This window comes from Marmota monax, unplaced genomic scaffold (assembly GCF_021218885.2).
Source record: "Marmota monax isolate L192 unplaced genomic scaffold, Marmota_monax_Labrador192_F-V1.1 WCK01_AAM20220418_F8-fsc00016, whole genome shotgun sequence".
Lineage (NCBI taxonomy): Eukaryota > Metazoa > Chordata > Mammalia > Rodentia > Sciuridae > Marmota > Marmota monax.
The window spans coordinates 12,185,160-12,194,007 of NW_026695209.1; the positions used below are offsets into that span (position 1 = coordinate 12,185,160).

Consider the following 8,848-nt stretch of genomic DNA (forward strand, 5'->3'; position numbering starts at 1 on the left):
TAGGATAGCAGACTATAGTAGCGATGGATAAGATAGAGGCAGATAAACACTGGTGTTGGAAGAATGGGACATAAGATACAGGAACAAGTCTCAGTAGCAACAAATGCTTTATCTTACCAACAGGAAAAGAAATCCAAAATGAAGGTTATGAGTTTGGAAACATCCAATCAAGAATGTGGAAACAAGGTGTTTGGTAGTTATGTTTGTAAGGGAAAGTTCACGTGGAACAAATAGTACTAAGAACACAGGCATCATTTTTTCACATTGTCTAATTCTGGTGTTAGACCAGAATTTAATGAGACAAGAAGATTGCCATAGCCTGAATGTCTGTGTCCCCCAAATTCCCTATGTTGAAAACCTATCCTTTAGGATGATGGTATTAGAAGATATATCCTTTTGGAAAGTGATTAGGTCACAGGATGATGTCCTTATGAATAAATTTAGTCCCATGGAAATATTTTTGTTGTTTTTATTTTCCATCATGTGGGACACAGAAAGAAGGAGCCACATGTGAACCAACCAAATGACCTTCATTAGATACCAAACATGCCAGAAGCATCTTCTTGGACTTCCCAACCTCCATAACTGTGAGAAGCAAAATTCTATTGTTGTGAGATGGTATTTTGTTGTAGTAGCCTGAATGGACTAAGACAAAGATATTATCTATTTTCTAGTGTGAATTACTATCAAGTAGAGCATTAGCAGTCAAGATGATCTTGACTATTCTACACATACCTAAATGTAGTCCTCTTTTACTTTACTGAGGCATGAATTTAATCACACAATGTCAATTGAGAGTCCTTGACCTGGCAGGTGATCTTAGGTCACGACCTATCACTCCCTTTTCTCCTTCTTCTCTTTCTCAGTTTTTCCTTTTTGTAATAACTTTTAAGAAGGTTCAAATATTGTTGGTTTTTGTAAAATATGGCCCTCAAGGGAGAGTTTAAATTTGAATGCAAGGTAGAAATTGTAATCAACAGAAATACCATGGTGTTCAAGAGAAATTAGATGTCTGAAAAAGCTTAGTGACCATATAAATATGTATCTATCCATTTTTGCTGATTTTTCTAGTGTTAGGACATAGCTCTTGTTAAGATTGAGTTTACTATATAGCCATTTAGAATATGCACCATATTTCTTAGGATTTGGCTAAATTTATATACAGGTTTTACATAAAATCCAGAGAGGCTCCAGGACCTGCAACAAAAGACAGAAATGAGTTTCAAGGCCCTATGACAAAGTCAAACACATATCTGATTTAATTTCAGTCACCCTGCAGAGCCTGTAATAAACACTATATGATCAGGGAGCTGCAATTTCTGTTCAAAATAATCTCCTGTTGATGACTTATTATACATTGATATGAAAATTACTTTCTACATCCAACATAAGCTGCTTTGATGAAGAAGATGAGTGATTTCTGCTGTCAGTAACCACATACCTGATCACTGATGGACAACCTCCCTGTCCTCTTCTGATGGACAGATAGTGGGCTGCAGTCTGGTTTCTGCTCTGTAAGGTCATATGAAACCTAAGGTCACACTGACCCTAAAGGGGTCAATTGAAGGCACAGAAACTTAGAAAAGCATCATGTTAAAGGTTTATTAATAGTTTTTATTTGATTTGATAGATCACTATTGAAGTAGAAAAATTTGAGTTATAAAGAAGAAAGATACCTTTGTTTTTATAAGGTCATTGTAATGTGAAAAAAATTTTATACATCCTTTAATTTAGGGAACTCATTTTGGTGAAAAACATAAATACTCGTAAATATGGAACCTTGACATACTGAATGTTTAAAGCTGAGTGAATTTGAGGAACAGCACGTGGAGGAAGGGCCCTCTGACCTTTTCTCTACAGCAAGTTATGAATGTTGGATACATGTTGAGAAAACAAACAAACTTTTTCCTCTTTTTGCTATGGAATGTATCTCCTTTTTGGAAAGTTCTCCTTGGTCAGTTATGTGCATAGCACATTTGTTTGAACTCTAGGGTAGTAATTATTGAAGCAAACTTATTCTTACAATAAAGGTTAATGACTCTCCCCAGCATTTTTCTAGTAATTTCCATGTTACTTGATGTTTAGTGTAAATTAAATGAAATCTTAACAAAGTTATTTTGTTTTATTTCCTCAGAGTATAAGAGCTGAAAGTACATATTCCCTTCCTTTAGTGCTGGCCAGGGTTCAAATCCTTTACCACATTTATTTGAATGGGATATATGAATTACATGTTCAAGGAGGTGATGGCTAGAATGTGACATTTTACTTATTGCCCCCAATTAACAACATACATATCCTGAATGCTAATCCCAACCATCAAGACACTTTATGAGTTAATCTAATAAGCTACCTAAGAGTGTACTCTTAGCAGGCTAATCGTTCATATCCAAAGCAAAGACTTCTCAGATTGGAATTCTTTTTTTTTTCCAGGATGGAATTCTTAATCTTAATTAAATTGTCTTACTAGGCTATCACGAAGTGAACAGATGATAATTCAGCATTATTCAAAATCAAATGAATTTCCTAAACACATTAGAAGTCAGTGACAGGTTATTGTATAACATTTCTTGGAAGGCTATTTTGTAAGTTCAAGAATAGATGGGAGCCCTATACTATAAATGGTGAGTTTGCACTCACCAGCTAGCTGAATTTGAACACCATTTTTCTTAATGATGGCTGTGGATGGGATTGCAGCCAGGGACTCATGATGACCTCAAACATCCCAGGAATGTAGCATGACTCTTCCCAAAGACAAGGCTAGCAGAGAGCTTTACACTTGGGCTGAGGATTCCTCATAGTTTTCATAGTCCTTATTTTTCCCCCAGGGCCTATGAAATGAAAGGTTCATATGATTCTATTTTCAAGGGTTTCATTTTGGCTCATTTCTGGGAACTCCCTGGTAAAATAATAATGGCTTCTTTCCAAAAAGTATTGATGCTAAGTTTACAATATCTTAGAACAGGAAGCTATTTATATGATGTCTCTTACATTATAAAAATTGCCTGTTCAACTTAACTGCTCCTATGCTGTCTATATTTGGGAAAAGTTTTGAAACACTAGAAAAAAAGTTTTAAAAAGATACAACTTTCAGAATGTGTAGGGCCTAAAAAAATCCACCAAAAACCCGAATTTGAATTCTGTTTCCAACACCAACTAGCTATTTGATTCTTGATAATTTTTCTACCTTTTAGTTTTCAATATTGAAATTAAAGACTAATAAAACATTTAGTAGTTGCTGAAAGGATTTAATAATTAAAGTTTGTAGAAAACACCTGCATTCTTTGGTTATAAAATACTCAATAAGACTTGGTTCCTAATTTCTGTGCTATCAATATTTGTAAATGCATATTCTATTAATCTATAACATTTTTTATCTTTGACTAGTATATTTTACAGATTGAATCATCTCAGATTTCCAAAAAAATCATATAGAAGAGTATTAAAAGAAATTTTACTATTTTGTTAATATTTTTAGTTCTAGGGTTGATGCTATAAGGAACTGTAGGAATGCTACAATTGTAGCTACAAATGTAGGGATTGTAGGAATTCCATGCTAAGGAATCTAGACTCTGTAGTGTGGACAATGGGAAGCCAAAGGAGGATTTTCACCATGGGAAGAAGCTTCCTTCTCAACTAATATTTGAATGCCTATTATTCTCAGGCACTAATCCTATTTGTAACTTAGAGTGATCTGATAGCAATATAGAAGAGAAACCAGGAATGGTTTTATATTGGACATTTGTGAATAAGTGCTAGAGATAATGAGAAAGATTAGTAAAAACTTTGAAACTTAGATTCTTCCTGTTTCGGAGAGTATCTGAGCTTAAAATGAGAGGCAGCTTCTGTGCATTAATCCACTGCCTACTCCCACAGAAGCCTCCCATGCTGCCCCAGCAACAGCTTGTCATCCATTTGGCAGAAATTTTACCCTTTGAGAACAACCAAATTCCAAGTTGTGGAGGTGTTTTTTAAAATGGGAACTTTGGCTTTATTTCCCTTCCCCACCCCCCATATGCTTGAGAGTGAAAAGAAATTCTCTCTTTAAAGGTAAAGGATTTAATGAGGGTAAATTTTAGATTTTGATCAGTTATATTTTTAAAATTAAACCTTCAGAGTAGATTGACTTGCAACTGCTTTACAACAGAGATATACTGCATACTGAATTCAAGCCGAAAAGCGCTTTCATAGGCCTGGCAACACATTTCCTCTCAGGGAATGGTCTCAGAATTCCATCCCTTGTTGTGTAATTCTTAACTTAATTTTTTTGATAACAAAAACTATTTTTGATAACAAAAATTATTTTCACTGTTTCACACTTAACAAAGCAAAGAAGCAAATAAAAGTGTAGTAGGATGGCTTGGAACAAATTTTAAAATCTTGGAAAACAGATAAACTGGTCATTAATTTTTCTCCACCAATAGACCAGGCTCAAGTTTAGCTTCCACATAAGCCCTGCAATTCTAACCTCTGAACTGAGTGTAGTTTTATATATTGGCTTTCATTGGTTAAGTCATGTCTAAATTACTAAGTGTATTCACTTTGATGCTACTAAATAATTAATCATGAGTCTTCTGAATATAGACTATTGATTTTAAAATCCCAGTCACGTGATGTTATTATTTTGAAGGAAAACTAAAAGTGTATTACATGAATCTTAGTCATTTACTTTCACGAAGAATCACAAGTATGTTCAAATGCCTATGACTGTCATATACTTTATCAATGAAGCATTTGTAACAACATTGCAATGAGACCAAGAACACTGACAATTAAATTTAAAAATCATTAAATATTAATATAACCCTTTGGAAATCTAATAATTACACATATGTATACACGTACACACATTTATTTACTGCAATTTGATTCTCTCTCATGTCATTTTATTGAGAGATAAAAAAGTTTATCTGCCAGTTGATGAGTCAGCCACAGTAACTTTCTTTTGAAATTTTAAAGGAGAAAACTGAATTCTGAGAAGTCATTTTTATTAAGGTCACACTCTGGATAGGGGAAGCCAGAAGACTAATCTGTTTGCTTAATTCTTCTGCATGTATTTACTCTACCATGCTCTTTGCCTTGACATTGACAATCAGATTGAGCTCTTCCCTCATAAGACACTGTTTTAACAGCTAGCCAACTATGTAAATAACCCTATGCTTGAAAGGCATGACAAGTTTAATAGTTTCATGGGAACTTTGATGGGACTGAATTGATCTATCTGGAACCCATCTGGGAAAATTCCAATAAGGAATAGAAACTTTCAGGACAGAGAAGGAAAAACAGCACGACAACAGGAGGGAGCAGTGCATGGAAAAGCTTTGAAATCTAAGAGACCATCCCAGTCAGGATAACAAAGAGGTTCAGGTGAGAAGAACCGAAAAGGGGATGCAGGGAGCTTTGAAGTCTCCTGCATCATGTGAAGGAATTTAGACTCTGGAGTATAGACAAATGGGAAGCCATAGGAATGTTTTCACCATGGGAGGAAACTTCATTTACTCAACCAATATTTAAATACCTATTATACTCAGGCAGGAATTCTATTTGTAACTTAGAATGATCTAAATCAATACAGAAGACAGACCAGCAATGGAAAAGACTGGAGGTTATTTCAAAACGTTCAAGAAAAATGACTCGATGGTTAAGGTAATAATTAACGTGAGGGGAAGCTATTGTGAAAGAGTAAAGTAATAGCATCATTGTCTTAGCTTTTTATTCTCCTTTCTCTAGCTGCCAAGTCTCCCAATATTTTCACATATTAGCAGATCTCTAAGGTTTAAACGAGTTTGACTTAGACACAGTTATTACCATCTGGCTTTTTGCAGTAATTTCTATTTTACTACCAAACCTGGGATAATGTCTCAAGTGGAAGTCAAGTTAGGAACTAAACGAAAATCACCAGTATGATCCCTCCAGTTTTCTATTTATTGCCTATGATTACTAAGTTCTGCTTTAAACACAGTAAAATCCATTCCAATTAGCTTAAGCCACTCAGGAGCAACACAATGTGTTTGGGTCCTAGTCCTTTTATAGGAAAACTCTTTAAGGAATGAGGAGAGTGTGTATCTACTTTCCCAAGCATCTTTTGCTACTAACACTTTAATTCATACTTATCCTTTTTCCCTGTTGTTCTCATCATATGCTAGTTATTAAATATAAGTTTAGAAGCATTTTGTGATGAGAAGGATAGAAATAAGGAGATGGCTCAAAGTTGTCCAAGCAATTGAATTTTATCCTACAGCTAGTGTATGTATGTATGTATGTGTCTGTGTCTCTGTGTGTGTGTGTGTGTGTGTATACAGAATTTGTTTAGAAATTATTATACTTCCTAGGGCCAGGGGTTTGGTTTTTTTAGAGCAATTTTAAAAGTTCACAGCAAAACTGAACTGCACATAACAGAAATTTCCCATATATCCCTGCTTCCACACATGCAGTCTCCCTCCCCTATCATTAATTTCCCCCACCAGAGTGGTACATTTGTTATAATCATTGAACCTACATTGACAGATAATCATCATCTATAGCCGATAGTTTATACTCTTTCTTTAAAATATGGAATTCGTAATGAATTTGCCAGTCATTCTTGTGCATGGGCTGCGCTAATCTTTTCTGTATCATCTAATTTTATTATATGTGAAGCCATAGTTATTGCACCATTGATATTTTTACTGTCTTTGTAGTTTTTAATTTTCCAGAATGTTGTATACCTGGAATCACAAAGCATGTAGTCTTTTCAGATGGGTTTTTCTTCATTTAGTAATATGCATATACATTCTTCCACATTGTCTTCATGACTTGATAATTAATTTCCTTTTGATTTGAATAATATTTCATTTTATCAATGTGCCACGTTTTATCTGCTCAACTCTTGAAGGACATCTTGCTTGCTTTCATGCTTGGGCAATTATGAATAAAACTGCTATAAACATGCATGTGTAGGGTTTTGTGTGAACAGAACTGCTAAAGTCTTTATAAACCAGGATTCTGCAAAAAGAAAGAATCTATAGGAGATAAATAGGGGATTTATTAGGACAACTGGTTCATACAGTTATAAAATCTGAAAAGTACCATGATAGATAAGGTATCTGAAAGATGGAGAGCCAGATAAGTCAGTAGCATGGTTCAGTCCAAGTGTGAAGACCTGAGAACTAGGGTACCTCTCAGAGCAAGGTCAAAGACCTAAAAAACGAAGGGGGACAGATGCAAGTCCCTGAATACTAAGGGATGAGAATCTGGAGAAGGGTATCTAGCTCCAGAAAAGAGAGAAAATTCACCTTTCTTCTGCCGTTTGTTCTTTCTGGGTGATCAGCCAACTGGATGGTCCTGACCATAATGGGTGAGAGCAGAATGATAGTCCTCATTCATACTGCTGATTCAATTGCCAGTCTCTTCCAGAAATATCCTTTCAGACATACTCAGAAATCATACTTTACCAGTGCCATAGTTTGTATCTAGAATGTGCCCCAAAGGCCTATATGTTAAATAAAGACTTTGTCTCATACTCTGGGGAGGTTGTGGAACTTGAAACGTATGCCTACTGGGAGGCACTGGGGATGTGCCCTTGAAGGCAATAGTGGGAATCCAGTCCCTTTCCTATTTTTCTCTTTTGCTTCCCAGCCATTATAGGGGAGCAGCATTCTCCTCCACATTCTTCTGCCATGATGCATTCACTGCCTCACCACCACAGCCCCAAACAACAGGTCAACTGACTTTGAACTGAACACTCCAAAGCTGTGAAAAAACAAAACAAAACAAAAACCTTGACATTGTTCTAAATTGATTAGCTCAGTTTTTTGTTTTTTTGTTTTTTTAAAGACTAGTATAAAGGCAAGTAACACATCTAGCTATCTGGGCATAGTGATTTCTTGCTGTTTTAACATGCATTTGCCTGATGGCATATGTGGAGCAACTTTCATATGCTCAGTGAAGGCATTAACCTCACACATGTGGAAGAATCTCACTTGGCCTAATCATCTCTTAAAGATTCTGTCTCCCATATCATAGCATTAGCAATTAAATTTCACCATGAGTTTTGTAGAAGACATTCAATCCATAACACACTATTTTTCTGCCTTTTGTAGTTCTAGGTGTCATTTTTGTTTATAAATTTCAAGAATTTTAAATTATTTTTTTAATTTATTTTGATTTCTTTGATAATAAGTTGGTCATTGGGAGAATGTTATTTAATTTCCATGTATTCATAGAATTTTTAGAATTTCTTTTGTTGATTTCTAGTTTTATTCTGTTGTGATCAAATAATACACATGCCATGATTTCAATTATTTTTTTTTAATTTTTCAAGACTTGTTTTGTAGTCTAACATATGGTCTACCCTGGAGAATGTTACATGTGCTGATGAGAAGAGTATGTCTTTTGCAGTAGTTGGGTGGAATGTTCTGTAAATATCTGTTAGGTCCATTTGGTCTATAGAATAGTTTAACTTCAAGATTTCTTGATTGATTTTTTTAATCTGGATACACTTTCAATTGATGAAAATTGGTGTTAGAGTCAATGTCTCCTTTTAGATATAATAATTTCTTGTTTTATTCTTGGACGTACCAGTGTTGTGTACATATCTATTTATAATAGTTATTTAATGACCGTCATTGGTTCTTTTTACACATTTTGATTTAAAGTGTGTTATTTGATATAAATAGGGCTATTCCTACTCACAATTGCTTTCCATTTGCATGGTCATATCTTTTTCCATCTTTTCATTTTCTGTCTATGTATGTCTTTATTGTTGAAGCGAGTTTCTCATAGGCAGCATATTATCAGGTCTAACTTCTTTTTAATCATTCAATGAGTCTCTATCTTTTAATTGGGTAATTAAATACATTTATTTTCAAGG

At 34.7% G+C, this 8,848-nt stretch overlaps 1 non-coding gene across 1 annotated transcript; it reads right to left on the reverse strand.

Annotated features, from left to right (window-relative positions):
- Positions 1-6,543: 6,543 nt before the first annotated feature.
- LOC124083819 (U6 spliceosomal RNA) lies at positions 6,544-6,651 on the reverse strand. The gene has a single exon (XR_006848924.1). It is a non-coding gene; the product is annotated as a U6 spliceosomal RNA (small nuclear RNA).
- Positions 6,652-8,848: the final 2,197 nt, after the last annotated feature.